This window comes from Papio anubis, chromosome 5 (assembly GCF_008728515.1).
Source record: "Papio anubis isolate 15944 chromosome 5, Panubis1.0, whole genome shotgun sequence".
NCBI classification, from domain to species: Eukaryota; Metazoa; Chordata; class Mammalia; order Primates; family Cercopithecidae; genus Papio; species Papio anubis.
The window spans coordinates 89,476,636-89,492,911 of NC_044980.1; the positions used below are offsets into that span (position 1 = coordinate 89,476,636).

Below are 16,276 nucleotides of genomic sequence, written 5' to 3' on the forward strand. Positions count from 1 at the left end.
ATTGCAAACATAAACATAGCTAGAATAAGTCATTCCAGGAGGAGGGATCAGCAAATGCAAAGGCCTGGAAGGAGAAAGGGGCCTTTGTGTTCAAGGACCAGGAAGAAGGAAAATACAGCTGAAGTGTGATAAGTGGCAGATAGAATGGTGTTTGTTTTCTAAGCATTGCTGATATAGGATGTGAAAAAAAGAATTGCCTTCCAAGGTTTAAATTTTGAAATCAATGCATAATGGATCATATATTTATTGAAACGCCTTTTGGTTTGTCAACCTAAATGAGGAACAGAGGATCTCTACAAGAAAATGATATTTATTTAAGAATAGGGCATTGGAACGGGAATATGGGAATATCCATGCCATAGTAAATGACGTGTGTATTCAGGGAGGTAAAAGAGGACTGAGGTTTCTAAAGGTTCTTTTGTAATAACACTTAGCTTAAAAAGCAAAAGGATTGTTCAGCTGTACAAAAATGTTTTCTTTCTTTATAATAGTATCATAAGCTTTTTTCTATTTTTAAATTTTAATTCTTTTTAACCTTTTAAAACCTTTCTTGTTAAAAACTAAGACACCAACACACACATTAGCGTAGGCCTACACAGGGCCAGGATCATCAATATCACCGTCTTCTACCTCCACATCTTGTCCCACTGGAAGCTCTTTAGGGGCAATAACACCTATGGAGTTGTCATCTCCTATGATAGCAATGCCTTCTTCAGGAATATCTTTTGAAGGACCTGACTGGGGCTGTTTTACAGTTAACTTTTTTTTAATAACTAGAAAGGGTACACTCTAAAATAACAATTAAAACTATAATATAGCAAATACATAAACCTGTTACACAGTTCATTATCAAGTATTATGTACTGTACATCATTGTATGTGCTGTATTTTTTTTTTTTTTTTTTTTGAGATGGGGGATTGCTCTGTCACCCAGACTGGAGTGCAGTGGCATGATCATGGCTCACTGCAGCTCAACTTCCAGGGCTCAAACAATCCTTCTGCTTTGGCGTCCAGAGTAGCCAGGACTACAAGTGTGTGCCACCATGCCAGGCTAATTTTATTTAGTTTTTGTAGAAACGTGTTCTCCCTACATTACCCAGGCTGGACTCGAACTCCTGTGCTCAAGCAGTCTTCCCCGCTCAGCTTCCCAAAGTGCTGGGATTACAGGCGTGAGCCACTCCACCCAGCCCCTTGTGCTATACATTTATACTACTGGTAAGGCAGCATGTACAGTAGCATCACCAAGTGAGTAATGCACTGTGCTACAATGTTATCGTGGCTACAATATGGCTAATCATTAGGAATTTTTCAGCTCCATTATAATCTTATGAGCCCACCTTCCTATATGCAGTCCTTGGTTGACCAAAACATCATTATGTAACACATGAACATACTCAGGATGGTCACTATGTACCATAATCACTTGATTCTCAATAATATCTGGGTTCCATCATGTCTGGAATAAGGGTGATGAATAAATTGGTTCCTATATTCAAGACCTTAGAAATTTGAGACTAGAGTAGATAATAAACATGTGAACACATAATCATGTCCAGCACTGTATGGCAATTTTTAAACAATATGGCAGAGGTATGTCAGGAGAAAGAAATTCATTCTTACTAGAAATATGTAGGAAGAGGTCAGTGAGAACATCATAATGGAACTGACTTTTGCAGGACCTGAGTAAGTAAAAGAGGAAAAGTAATTACAGGTATGGGGATAGGGCACATGAAAGGAGTGAACAAAATGCTAAAGGATTCATTAAAGGAATGTGGAATGATTTTGTAAGCCTAAATTCTAGAATCCACTGGGATGGTGGTACAACAGAAATTTGGGGCTGATGCAAAAATTAGGCCAAAAGTCATAGAAGCCAGAATGTAGACTGCTTAAGTCCAGGCATGAGATTTAGGTTTTGCTTTGTAGCAATGGCAGTTCATCAAAGGATGTGTGATGTGTAAAATTCCTTTGTCAGTAGCTCAGAAGAATGGGCTCAGTAGGCAAAAGGCAGAAAAGAATAGAGGTAGGAGTATCCCTTCAGTGCTGCCTTGCCACTTGTCCAGGCAAACGAAGATGAAAACTTGATTTATGTTGGTCTGTAGAGGCAGAGGGGAAGAGGTGGTTTTAAGAGACCCGGGACATAGAGAACCAACAACACCCTGTGATAGGGAGAGGGAAGGAGATGGGACATTGAGGTTGACTCCAAGGTCTCTCACTACCTAGGGGGTCAAATGGTGATGATGCCACATACTGAGATAGAAAACTGAGGAGAAGGATACATTTAGGTTTCCAACACATTGAGTATGAAACTCTAGGGGAACATTCATGTAGAGCTGTCCCACCTTTAATTGAAAGCCTAAGCCCCTTCCCCAACCCCATCACTTTATTTCATATACTTATAGCTGCTTTTCACAGACTGCATACTGTGTACTGCCTGCTAAGCTTTATGACAAGTGATCTAGGCAGATGTCAACAGCCACACTTTGCAGAGAAGAAAAATGAGCACTCAGAGATGTTAAACTTGTGCAAGATCACACAGCTGATAATGTGCAAAGCCAGATTTGAATCCAGTTTTGCCTAATTCTAAAGCCTTTATGTCTTCCAACATATTTTGCCTTCTCCTGATCTTGTAACATTTTCCCCTTTTACCCTAAGAGACAATTCAGCCTACCTGTTTTAATTAGATGTATAAAATCATTCTTAGCCTGAAAAAAAATGGATTACTCACTTCATTCTTAGCCAGGGTAGAAGAAGAAATAATAAAAATACTTGCTCTGAGGCATATAGCTAAATTCTTCTGGAGTGTGGTAAGTCCAAACAAACAAATGAGAGTGTTGTGAGTTTAGCCCTAGAAACATAACTATCTTATTTCATAAGGTAAAGTGTATATTTCGTTAATAAGAAATCATTATTTATAAAACATTAATAAGTTACCATCACCAATTCTTTGTTAAACAGTGGACTATAGAGAGAAAGTTTGGGCTCTACTTTTGCTAAAGTAAATCTAGTTACTGTGTTGTGAAAATTCAGTATTTCAAGATTTCCCCACCTGTTAACATAGCTGTGAAAACTGTATTTTCAAGAAGCTTTTAGAAGTCTCAGACAAAGCTACTGCTGGTGGTAAGATTTAAAATTTTCCCTCAAATATCAAATATGGAGTTCACTCTCCCATTCCTTTGGGTCAGTCTCAGAGAGAAAGGAATAATCCTTCCTCTAGTCTTCTCTGCCTTTTGCCTACTGAGCCCATTCTTCTGAGCTGCTGACAAAGGAATTTTACACATCACACATCCTTTGATGGATTACCATTGCTACAAATTTTCTTAAATCTGTGATGGAGTCACATAGGTTACCAGTGGTGGCTCTCAACCCTGACAGCACATTTAAATCGCCTGAAGAACAACAACAATAAAAACACTGCCCAAGGAGGGTGGGGCCCAGGCAACAACCACTGCCCCAAGGTGGGCAGAACAGAGAAATGGGAAAGAGGTTTGGATTTCAGAATTACAGCTATGCAGTTAATCCTTAATACATATTAAGTATTAGTACACAAAATAAGAGAAGAGTATAATGATGCTGGACGCGGTGGCTCACGCCTGTAATCCCAGCACTTTGGGAGGCCGAGGCGGGCGGATCACGAGATCAGGAGACTGAGACTATCCTGGCTAACATGGTGAAATCCCGTCTCTACTAAAAATAATACAAAAAAATTAGCCAGGCGTGGTGGCGGGCGCCTGTAGTTCCAGCTACTCGGGAGGCTGAGGCAGGACAATGGTGTGAACCTGGGAGGCGGAGCTTGCAGTGAGCTGAGATCACCTCACTGCACTCCAGCCTGGGCGACAGAGCGAGACTCTGTCTCAAAAAAAAAAAAAAAAAAAAAAAAGAAGAACCACTGTATTAAGGTGTTATAGTAAGTTCTCTCAGCAATAAAAATGGTTAGCAATAAGTAAAAGCCACAGCACTTTTCACTTAATTCACTGCTGTGTCATGTTAAATTCCTAATTCTTGTATTCTTGCCTCAATATATTTAATAAAGGAGGGAATATCAAAATAATTGAATTATTCTTCAGAAGGAAATCGAATATCATCCCTTCAACTTCACTTGATAAAGCTCCAAGACATTTAAAATTACCTTTTTACAGATTAATGTATCTACCTGTACATGAATGTATGTTCTTTCATATGTTTAAACATGTGTTTGTGCTTTTCGAGGGTGTCCTTTCATCATCACTTTTCCAGATGTCTCAGTTTACTCAGCTGCTCTTTACAATTAAGTTTGTTCTTTAAGTCAGTTGGTCTGGCCACAATGCTCTTCACAGCACGAGGAGAGACTGCCAGTACAGAAGGTAAGGGTCTGGTACCAGCCCAGCATAGGTGGGTCTTTTTTTCTTTTTTAATAAGTTTTATTTGTTTGTAATTGACAAATAATGATTGAACATATGGGCTGCAATGTGATGGCTCAGTATACATTCTGTAATGATCAAACCAGAGTAATTATCCGATTCATCACCTCAAACATTTATCATTTCTTTGTGGTGAGAACATACAAAATCCTCTCTTCCAGCTATTTTGAAATATATAGTACATTGCTATTAACTTTAGTCCCTCTACTGTGTAATAGGACACCAGAACTTATTGCTCCTGTCTATCTGAAATTGTGTACCCTTCGATCAACATCTCCCCTTTCCGTGTCCACACCCTTCCCCAGTCTAGTCTAGTCTCTACATCTACAAGTTCAATTTTTTAGATTCCACATATGAGTGAGATCATACAATATTTGTCACTCTGTGCCTGGTTTATTTCACTTAACATAATGTCCTCCAGGTTCATCAATGTTGTACCAAATGATAGAATGTTCTAGGCTTAATCTCATCCCTGCTACTAACTAGCTGTGTCCTTAGGCAAATGGCAAATGGCTTAATCTCTGAGAGCTTGTTTCCTTATCTATGGAAATGAGGTTAACAGTAGTACCACCCCATGCCTCATAAGGTTTTTGTGGACTATGTTTAGTACTCAGTAAATACTACCTGTTGGTATTATGACTTTGTGAAAGTTGTCAAAATTAAAATTGAATTGCTTACGTTTAAAAAAAAAAAAAACCTTGACAAATCCAGCCAGGGAGGGCTATGAAGGTAAAGTTCTTATGCATGGATATATGATAACAAAAGCTGTCACAAAAGATTGCAAAAACTGCAATCTCATATAAAGACCATTAAAGGATATTAGTCCATTCTTGCACTGTTATAAATAACTACTTGAGACTGGGTAATTAATAAAGAAAAGAGGGTTAATTGGCTCAGGGTTCTGCAGGCTGTACAGGAAGCATGACTGGGGAGGCTTCAGGAAACTTACAATTATGGTGGAATGTGAAGAGGAAGGAGGCACGTCTTACAAGGCCAGAGCAGGCAGAAGAAAGAGCGGGAGGAGGTGCTACACATTTTAAACAACCAGATCTCATGAGAATTTACTATCACAAGAACAGGAAAAGGAAAATCCACCCCCATGATCTAATCACCTCCCACCAAGCCTCTCCTCCAACACTGGAGATTACAATTCAACATGAGATTTGAGCAGGGACACAAATCCAAACCATATTATACACCTTACACAAAAATACTTCTACAAGGACATCTACCCAGAAACAGCCTGTCCAACCTCAGACAGATGTCACCCTTTTTATTGATCCTTGTAAACAAAAATAATTATCTCAAAACAATTATGTAATCTTCATCATTTTTCCTTTAAAAGACTTTACCTCATTGAGTAGTCACGTAGTTTACTATGGTACATGTATTCCCATTGCAATACCCTATTCTGAATAAATATCATTTTCTTTTAGAGAGCCTCTCTCTTTTACATAGGTTGACAACTTCCAGAAGCATCTTTGCTTTTAATGAAGATATAAAATACTTGCAAATTTTTGAAGAAGATATGAAGTAGAAACATAGGATTTTTGTGGACTTTGAGATAAACCATTTAAAGCAGTACTTTCCAAACCTTAACATGTACACAAATCACTAATAATCTTGTTAAAATCCAGATATTGATCCAGTATGTCTGAGGTGAGGTCCGAGATTCTGCAGTTCCAACAGGCTCCATCAGTGCCAATGCTGCTTGTCCTGGGTTGAAATCACTGAGCTCATGTCCTGGAATATGTGAATTACCCAGTAAACATTAGCTATTGGTACTGTGACTTTCAGAAACCTCTTTGATTTTAAGTAAAATTTTAAATATTTTTAGGTTTTTGAAGTAGGTGACATTAAGTGGATCTTTCAAAACCAGAGGATGATAATAAGATGTAACTATTCTTAATTACTTTGTTTTGGTATAAAAAGGAGGAAGGAGTGTCTTTTATTTCTATCCTTTTAATAAGCTGCTTTTTCCTCTCTTACTCAGGGGGGTATTTTTTACATGCCTTAATTCAAAAGTCCAAGTCAATGCTGGAATGAGCTAAGACTTTGGGGGACTGTGGGGAAGGCACGATTGGTTTTCAAATGTGAGGACGTGAGATTTGGGAGGGGCCAGAGGTGAAATGATATGGTTTGGCTGTGTCCCCACCAAAATCTCTTCTTGAATTGTGGCTCCCATAATCCCCACGTGTCCTGGGAGGGACACAGTGGGAGGTAATTTAATCATTGGGGGCAGGTTTTTCCCATGTTGTTATCATGGCAGTGAATAAGTCTCACAAGATCCGATGGTTTGAAAAAGGGCCATTCCCATGCACATGCTCTTGCCTGCCACCATGTAAGATGTGCCTTTACTCTTCCTTTACCTGCTACCATGATTGTGAGTCCTCCACAGACTGCTGAACTGTCAGTCAATTAAACTTCTTTCCTTTATAAATTACCCAGTCTCAGGTATGTCTTTATTAGCAGCATAAGAATGAACTAATACAGTCTAAATCTAAAGTTTATTTTGTTGTACACCTCCTGTTTTTGGAGTTTTACTTGCTTCCAACACAAGGAAGGCAAGTTTTCCTGCTTCCATGATGACAGAAGGCAGGTAACTCCTTTATGGAGTTTCAGCTTTCTCCCAACAAAGAAGATGAGTTTGAGTTTTTTCCTACTTCGAAAATAGTAGGGAGCAGTCTTCAGCCTGAGACCTATCCCTAGGTAAGTAACTGAATTGGGGTTTGTATTGGCTAGGTTAAAATTAACAACCAGCTGGTCTTAATTTCTCCTTACCATTAGAGCGCTAAGTAATCATATAAGTTGTTGATCATTTGTTTATTTCACTTAATTGTTTTTTTGTTGTTGTTTGTTTGTGTTTTTGTTATTGTTTCTGTCTTTTTCCCATTGGATTTGACCAACTCTATCTGACTTGATCATATCCAAAGGAAAGTTCCAAACTGTGAGGAACAACATCTTTGAAGTAACTAAATTCACACACACACACATACACACACACACACACACACTCACACACACACAGACACACACGTGGTGTGGTGGGAGGAAAAAAATGGCCAGCAAAAGGGAAAAAAGGGAAGTTTTTTTATTTTCACTGCTTAAGGGGCTTTATTTACGTAACAATTCCACCTTTTTGCTAACCAGGCCAAACTGAAAGCAATGGCCGTTGCTCCACACTGCCATTCCATAGCTAAGGTTCTGTCTTCTTTTTTTCACCATGACAGCCTGTCTGGGTTTGGTTCCTAAATCAAGCCCTTTCTGCTTTGATACGCAGTACTTCCGAAATAGCAGCAATTTTCCCTAGCTGAAATATGATAATGAGATTTAAAAAGATTTTTTAAAGGAGCTCAATAGTTAAAAGTCTTCTTAATTAAAAGCTAACATCCAAGATGTGTGTGTGAATGTATATGTGTGTTTGTATTTAAAAGGCTTTTATGTTTTTGTTTTTGTTTTTTTCTCTCCAAAAGACTTTGTGTGTGTGTGTGTGTGTGTGTGTTTTGAGTAAAAGAATTTTTTCTTGTCAGTTGACTGAATTCTGTTTTCTTCATTTACTTCTGCTGTCTCTCCTTTCTCTTGCACCCTCTGCTGCATGGGGGAGCTAAAATAGTTTGTAATAGCCTGGGGTTCCTTAAAGAAAATGGAGGAGTCATCAGACTCCCTTTTGGAGAGAAACCTCTATTTTTCATTATAGAACCCTAAGAGTGTAAGCAGACAAGTTCATCTCAACTCTTAAACTGCTTGCTTTTGTATTGTGTTACCCGATTTTTAACTAAAATAGTTATCACAACAGAGGCTACTCTAGGTTTTAAGGAAGAGTGTGGTTTAGACACTTAGAAATGTCTTTGTTTAAAGAAAAAACATTAAGTGCACTGCAAAAGCATCATGTTGCTAGCCTCATAATAACTCTCCTTTTCCGGAGACCCAGGATTCGTTCAGTGTGGGCTCTGCCAAGAGCTCAGAGACCCAGTTAAAAAATAGGTAGTCCCTATCTAAATAAAACTGGTCTCATACAATCCTATGCTAGATTGCTATAATTTTATGTTTGATTTGGCATCCATCTTTTTTTTTTTTTTTTTTTTTTTTTTTTTGAGAAGGGGTCTTGCTCTGTCCCCCTGGCTGGAGTGCAGTGGTGTGATCTCGGCTCACTGCAAGCTCCGCCTCCCGGGATCATGCCATTCTCCTGCCTCAGCCTCCTGAGTAGCTGGGACTACAGGCGCCCGCCACCGTGCCCGGCTAATTTTTTTGTATTTTTACTAGAGACGAGGTTTTACTGTGGTCCCAATCTCCTGACCTTGTGATCCGCCCGCCTCAGCCTCCCAAAGTGCTGGGATTACAGGCGTGAGCCACCACACCCGGCCTTGGCATCCATCTTTAATCTTCCTCTAGCACCACCAGACTTTTTCTCTCTGTACCTTGAAAGGTAAATTTTGGTCTCTGATTTTTCACCTAAGAGTTGTTTCCTTCAATATGCAGATTGTCTGACAACTGCCAGGGCAATGAAACAGGTTATCAAAAGTTTGCAAGTCTAAGACAGGGGAAAAAAAAGGAGGTCTTATGAATCTATAAGATGTACTTCTATCAGGATGCCTAATACATCTATGTATTTATGTGTTCACTACTGAAAAATATATAAAAGAGCTCTAATTAGTTGGCTTAAAGAAAAATAAAAGCACTTATATCAAATACTTTATCAGAAAAAAAGAAAAGACTAGTCAAATGTTTTTTCACCTTTATGTGACTTAAGTAAAATCTTTAATAAATAAGCTAGCTTTAAAATTATTGGTAAAGTAATATTAGAAATGTCTTAAGAATTGCCAGCATATATTTTTGTTTGCATTTATTAATCAAGCAATTTCATACAAATACTGCCAAGCCCTATAAGGTGTCAAAACTTGGCATAGGGGTCACAAAACTCTAAATCCAACCCCAAACAAAATGGTCTTGTTTCTGTAATTTTTAATAAATAAGTCATTGATATTGGTTTAATGAAAATAGCTACATCTTGAATTATTTAGTAAAATTACCATAACTTCTAACCTGTGGCAGTAAGCAGTCTAGTCCACAGACAGGAAAGAGGTTTGTTTTGGGAAAGGGCTATTATCATCTTTGTTTCAAAGCTAAATCATAAACTAAGTTCCAAAGTTAGTTGAGCCTACACACAGGAATGAACAAGGACAACTTGGAGCTTAGAAGCAAGATGGAGTCAGTTAGGTCAGATCTTTTTCACTGTCTCAGTTATAATTTTGCAATGGCAGTTTTATAACTTTAAATAATGATTATCATAGTTTTCATAACTAATATAGGTAAGTGATTAAAATAAAACATTTAGGTAAATGTAATGAGATAAATACTTGTAGACAAACTTGGCATAATTTAGAATCTAAAGTTATATTAAATTAAATAATAAATATTAGATTTCTTGAGTATTTTCCAATAAGACTATATTGTAGGAAAACATTCTTCCAAAAAAAAAAAAAAAGTATGTCCTTTTTAAAAGAAAGGTGGACAAGTTTTGTCTAATTCAAAGCTTTCTTTTTTTATTTTTTTGAGATGGAGTCTGACTCTGTCACCCAGGCTGGAGTGCAGTGGCATGATCACGGCTCACTACAATCTCCACCTCCTGGGTTCAAGCAATTCTCCTTCCTCAGCCTTCTGAGTAGCTGGAATTACAGGCACCCACTGCTATGCCTGGCTAATTTTTGTATTTTCAGTAGAGACAAGTTTCACCATGTTGGCCAGGCTGGTCTCAAACTCCTGACCTCAGGTGATCCACCTGCCTCAGCCTCCCAAAGTGCTGGGATTACAAGCATGAGCCACCATGCCTGGCCCTAATTCAGAGCTTATTTAAAGGTTATGTATATAATGAGGTGATATGGTTTGTCTGTGTCCCCACCCAAATCTCATCTTGAATTCCCAGGTGTTGTGGGAGGGACCTGGTGAGAGGTAATTGAACTGTGGGGGCAGGTCTTTCCTGTGCTGTTCTTGTGATAGTAAGAAAGTCTCATGAGATCTGATGGTTATTATAAGGGGGAGTTTTCCTGCACAAGCTCTCTCTTTGCCTGCTGCCATCCGTGTAAGATGTGACTTGCTCCTCCTTGCCTTCTGCCATAATTGTGAAGCTTCCCCAGACAGGTGGAGCTGTAAGTCCAATTAAACCTCTTTCTTTTGTAAATTGCCCAGTCTCTGCTATGTCTTTATCAGCAGTATGAAAACAGACTAATACACAAGGTAAAAGGAACCAAGAAATAAGAGAGACATAAAGGAAGTTATAGAAATAAAGGAGTATTTTTTGGTAAGAAAGCTTAAACAGAAATAATTTTATATGAGAAGGAATCTTGTATGGTAAATTTAGTCCTAGAATAAAATGACTGGTTGTTTAAGAAAGAGGGATGTTCAGGGCAAACCAGAAAGTCCAAGCATGTGATGAATGGTCTGTGTAAGTCCCAATAATAGTATTTAAGAAACCAAAAACTTTTATATGATCAAGTTGCCTATAATTAAAGGGTAATTATAATGGTGTTTCCAGAGATTGGGTTTGGTGGAAAAAACCACTTATACACTAAAGAATTGGTTAGAACAATGAAATTTTCTTAAGGGGTTGATTTACTCTTAATAAATTATAAGAGATTTTAATTTTTTAAATCCAAAGTTCAACTTTTATTGCATCTCACCTTTTTTTGGTTTTCTCTCCCCCTTTTAAAGGACATGAAATATGTAACGCTCTTCTTCAACTCATTTTCAGCGCATTTAAGTTTTTTTCCTCAGGTTCTGTTTGTTGTGGTCTGATGCTAACAATGTTTTCTTAAAGGTCTAAAGGAAATGTTTTCTTTCAACATAATATTCTGTGCACTCCAGAAGGCCTTTTCTTTGGCCTTTTGGCAACTGGCCTAACAGATTTTACATTTTATCAAAATAAGTCCTATGCCATTATTATTAAGTTTTGGTTTGCTTAGAAAAAATTGAGATGAAAATATTTTTTAATTACAGTTATTACATCTGTGTATCTTTCTGTACGTGCTTTTAAAGTCTTTGTGACATTGAGTTACAGGGCTTTAAATCCTGGGTCTAAAAAGGAGACCAAGTCCGCTAAATCTTAAACACTGACAGCAATTAAAGCATCATCTTCAGGTCTAGTAGAATATGCCAATCAAAATAAACTGCATTCCTGAGACACAGGGCTGAAATTAAAGCTATTCAACTCCTCAAGTCCCAGGGACAATGATGAAAGAGACGGGATTGTGAGAGTGTAATGGCCAATTTTGAAAGATAAAATAAGTTCAGTTTCTCTATAAATTAACCATTAATGTCAAAGGCACCCTGATGAAAGATCAGTATATGGGCTCCTATGTCAGATTAACAAGGTTTTCTTAAAACATTAACCAACTCCTTAATAAAGTTTTATTTAATAAAGGTTATATTAAATAAATAAAGGTTATAAAAGGCTTATGGAAGTTACATCCTATGATCAAGATTAAAATTTTATAGATTATAAAATTTTGTAAAACAAATTTAATTGTCTTCATGCTGTTTTCATTAGGGCTTATTGTTCAGAAAAATAAGCCGCCTCTCTCAAAGAATGAAAGGTTTTGCCTTTTATTGAAATCCTTGAGTTATCATTTTGGTTAAATGAATTACATATTTGACAATGATCTGTGATTTTATTTTGTGATATCAAGTGTTTTAAACCTTTGATATTTGACAAACTTTTAAAAATCAAATAATAAATTATGTCTTTTTCTAACCTAATTAATTTGTAAGATATTAAATTCCCTAAAGTCCAAAAATGACGTATTTGGCTTATTTGGTATAAAAATTATACAGGAAGCATTGTCAAACATGAAATGGTGTCTAGCTTTCTTTGGGTTGTATTTGTATAAATATATTACTGGTATGTGTTCCAAAATTATAGGAAACTCCTATAATTCTGATATGAGTTTACATACACTGAGATGAGTTTACATTCTGATATAACATACACTAAGTGTATAATTGTGTATAATTATTATGTTAAATTATTGTGTGTCACATAGGTAACAAATTTTCTTGTCCATAGTGTCTTTGACTATGGCTGCTCTAAAAATTTTTGTCATCCATGGACAACTGTTGTCTTGTTTTGGTCCTCTTTAGAAGGTGGTTTTATAATCAGCTATAAAACTCTAACAAGTGCTCTTGAGTGCAGGTTTCTGATAACTCTGGAGATTGTCACATCAGAATTGGGGAAAAACTTATAGGACTCATGGAGAGTCAAAATGTTCATGAATATCAAGCAGAACAGGAATTAACTGCATAGGCTGAACTAGAAGAAGACAGAAGTAATCTTTTTGACTCTTTGCTTAAAACAGTGCTGATCCTTTGTTTTGTTTTTCAGAGTCAATGAAACTTTTCTTTTGGGCTATTGACAGCTTCTAAAAATAAGTATTGTTTCTGTGAACAAAATCTGGAATATATTTGTTTCTCTCTACCTGATTTCTCCAGAATATGAAAACTATTTGTGAGTATTCTTAACTTATGGCTATATAGTTATTTGCATAAGTGCAATAAGAGTCTGTTTTTATTTGTAACAGGACACAATTGGAGAAACTGGTTATTTTACCAAGGCTTTGGAATGGTGTCCTTTCTTTTAAGAATCAAACTTGACTTTTAGAGCCAATAAAAGCCCCTTGGGAAAACTGGCCTCATACCTTGTCTACACAGTCCCTGTACAGGGTTCCTGACCTGTGGTAGGTAAAGAATGTCACTTTCTGAGAGGCCCAGGAACCCCAAGTTATCTTGGGACCTCAAGAGGAGAGGAATTCACCCAACTCATAGGTATTTGATGGTACAAATCCATGGCTGGGCTGGGCTTTTAAAAAGTCTTATCTGAAATTCTGTCTCTGGAGCAAAGTTCTGTCAAAGCCAATTTTAAAACCTATGTGAAAAATAATTATTCTTGCTGCACTTTATACAAATAATCTGGGCAAGTATGATAAAGCAAATTGGTCCTACCACGATTTGTCTTTAGTAAAAATGGGAAACTGGAGAGAGTAAAATTATGCTTCAAAAACACCAGAACACCTGTTGTTAGATTCTAGTCTTGCCTAATATTTTTCAATTTTTATTATTTTCTACAGTTTGGACTGAATTCTAATTTTTCCTGGCTATATGTCTGCAAAATAAAGTTTTCAAATTTTTCTTCTTTCTTTTCCTTTTTCTCCCTCACTTTTCGTAATTTGAAATCACTGAAAACTGACCTGTGCTTTCTTAAAGCCCTGCAAACTGAAGCTAGACAATTTAAACTTCAGAAGAAAATAATAGCAACCTATTTATATACATAATCCACTTTCATACCTGCTTAATGTATGTATAGACTTCAGAGTAATGTGGTCTATATCGATTTTCCAGGATTGTTCTTTTGTTTGTTATTGTTTTTCTCCCTTCATCCCGCTATTTTCTCTTCATAGGATATGAGACTTCACAACCTGCTAAAATGAGCTTTCCTAATAACTCAGGATCTACCCATCTAGGAATAAACCATCCTAACCATGAGAGATCAGATGAAACCTGAGACCAGAGATTCATTTTCTACTAAAATGCTTTCTCCAAAAGACTTTAAAAAAGAAAAGATGGGAAATGTGAAAGGAAAATAAATATTGGGGCCCCAAAATCACTAAGCTAAAGGGAAGAATCAAGCTGGAAACTGCTTAGGGCAAACCTACCTCCCATTCTATTCAAAGTTATCCTTCTGCTCACTGAGATGAATACATATCTGATTTTCTCCTTTGGAAAGGCTAATACTCAAAAGAATGCAATCATTTCTCTCTCACCTACCTGTGACCTGAAATCCCTCCCCCTGTTCGAGTTGTCCCACCTTTTTGGATGGAACCAATGTACATCTTACATATATTGATTGATGTCTCATGTCTCCCTAAAATATATAAAACCAAGCTGTGCCCCAACCACCTTGGGAACATGCTGTCAGGACCCTCTGAGGCTGTGTCATGGGCGCACATCCTAACCTTGGAAAAATAAACTTTCTAAGTTAAGTGAGACCTATCTCAGATATTTGGAGTTCACAGACATTCCAAACTTTCCCTCATCTTCCTGTCTTCTTCTGAGCCCTCCACACTCTTCCAACCTCTGCCCATTACCCAGTTCCAACATTGCTTCTGCATTTTCAGGTATCTTTATAGCAATGCCCTACTCCTCAGTACTAATTTTGTGTATTAGTCTATTATATCAGACTGCTATAAAGAACTACCTGAGACTGGGCAATTTATAAAGAAAAGAAGTTTAATTGACTCATGATTCTGCAGGCTGTACAGGAAGCATAATGATTTTTGCTCAGCTTCTGTGGGGGTGCCTCAGGAAACTTACAGTCGTGGCAGAAGTCAAAGGGGAAGCAGGCATGTCTTACATGGCCAGAGTAGGAGGAGAAGAGAGGTGGGGAGGTGCTATACACTTCTAAATGACCAGATCTCATGGAAACTCACTCAGAATTACAAGAACAGCACTAGGAGATGGTGCTATACCATTTACGAAGGACCACCTCCATGATCCAGTCACCTCTCACCTGGCATCACCTCCAACATTGGGAATTACAATTTTGACATGAGATTTTGGTGGGAACACAGATCCACACCATACCATCTTTAGTACTATTTATATATTTTTTAATTTTTATGAGTGTACAGTAGGTGTATGTATTTATGGAGTATAGGAGATATTTTGATACAGGCATACAGTGCATAATCATCACATCAGGGTTAGTGGGGTATTCATCACCTCAAGCATTTATCATTTATTTGTGTTAGATTCCCTTTTAGTTATTTTTAAGTGTACACTAAATTATTGCTGACTGTGGTCACGCTATTGTACTATCCAATACTCTTATTCTATCTACTTTTTTTAACCATTAAGCATGCCTACCTTTCCCTCACCTCCATACTACACTTCCCAGCCTCTGGTAACCATCATTCTACTCTCTATCTTCATAACTTCAACTGTTTTAATTTTTAGCACCCATAAATGAGTAGGAACATGCAAAGTTCGTCTTTCTGTGCCTGGCTGGCTTATTTCACTTAACATAAAGTCTTCCCATTCCATATATGTTGTTGCAAATGTCAGGATCTCATTCTTTTCCATGGCTGAGTAGTACTCCATTGTATTTATGTACCATATTTTCTTTATCCATTTGTCTGTTGGTGGACACATAGGTGACTTCCAAATCTTGACTACTGTAAATAGTGCTGCAATAAACATGGATGCAGGTATTTCTTTGACACTGATTTTTCTTTTAGGTATACACCTGGCAATGGGACTGCAGAATCATATGCTAGTTCGATTTTTAGTTTTTTAGAAACTTCCATACTGCTCTCCATAGTAGTTGTACTAATTTACACTCCTACCAACAGTGTGCATAGGTTTCCTTTCCTCCACTTTCTCTCCAGCATTACTATTGCCTGTCTTTGGATAAGAGCTGCATCAACTAATGGGCAAAATAACCAGCTACCATCATAATGACAGAATCAAATTCACACATAACAATATTAACCTTAAATGTAAATGGGCTAAATGCTCCAATTAAAAGACACAGACTGTCAAATTGGATAAAGAGTCAAGACCCATCGGTGTGCTGTATTCAGGAAACCCATCTCATGTGCAAAGACACACATGGGCTTAAAATAAAGGGTGGAAGAACATTTACCAAGCAAATGGAAAGCAACAAAAAAGCAGGGGTTGCAATCCTAGTCTTTGATAAAACATACTTTAAACCAACAAAGATTGAAAAAGACAAAAAAAGTGTATTACATAATGGTAAAGGGATCAATGCAACATGAAGAGCTAACTATCCTAAATATATGTGCACCTGATACAGGAGCACCCAGATTCATAAA

At 37.3% G+C, this 16,276-nt stretch overlaps 1 long non-coding RNA gene across 4 annotated transcripts in view; it reads left to right on the top strand.

Annotated features, from left to right (window-relative positions):
* Positions 1 to 14,027, top strand: part of LOC108586359 — an 81,838-nt gene extending 67,811 nt beyond the window's left edge. For 2 of the 4 annotated variants that reach the window (XR_004183986.1, XR_004183987.1), the window contains 3 exons: positions 4,283 to 4,340; positions 11,106 to 12,894; positions 13,844 to 14,027. This is a non-coding gene — a long non-coding RNA (uncharacterized LOC108586359). Of the gene's footprint in view, positions 1 to 3,859; positions 4,341 to 11,105; positions 12,895 to 13,843 lie in introns of those variants that run through there. The other 2 variants (XR_004183985.1, XR_004183984.1) reach the window with 2 other exon arrangements.
* Positions 14,028 to 16,276: the final 2,249 nt, after the last annotated feature.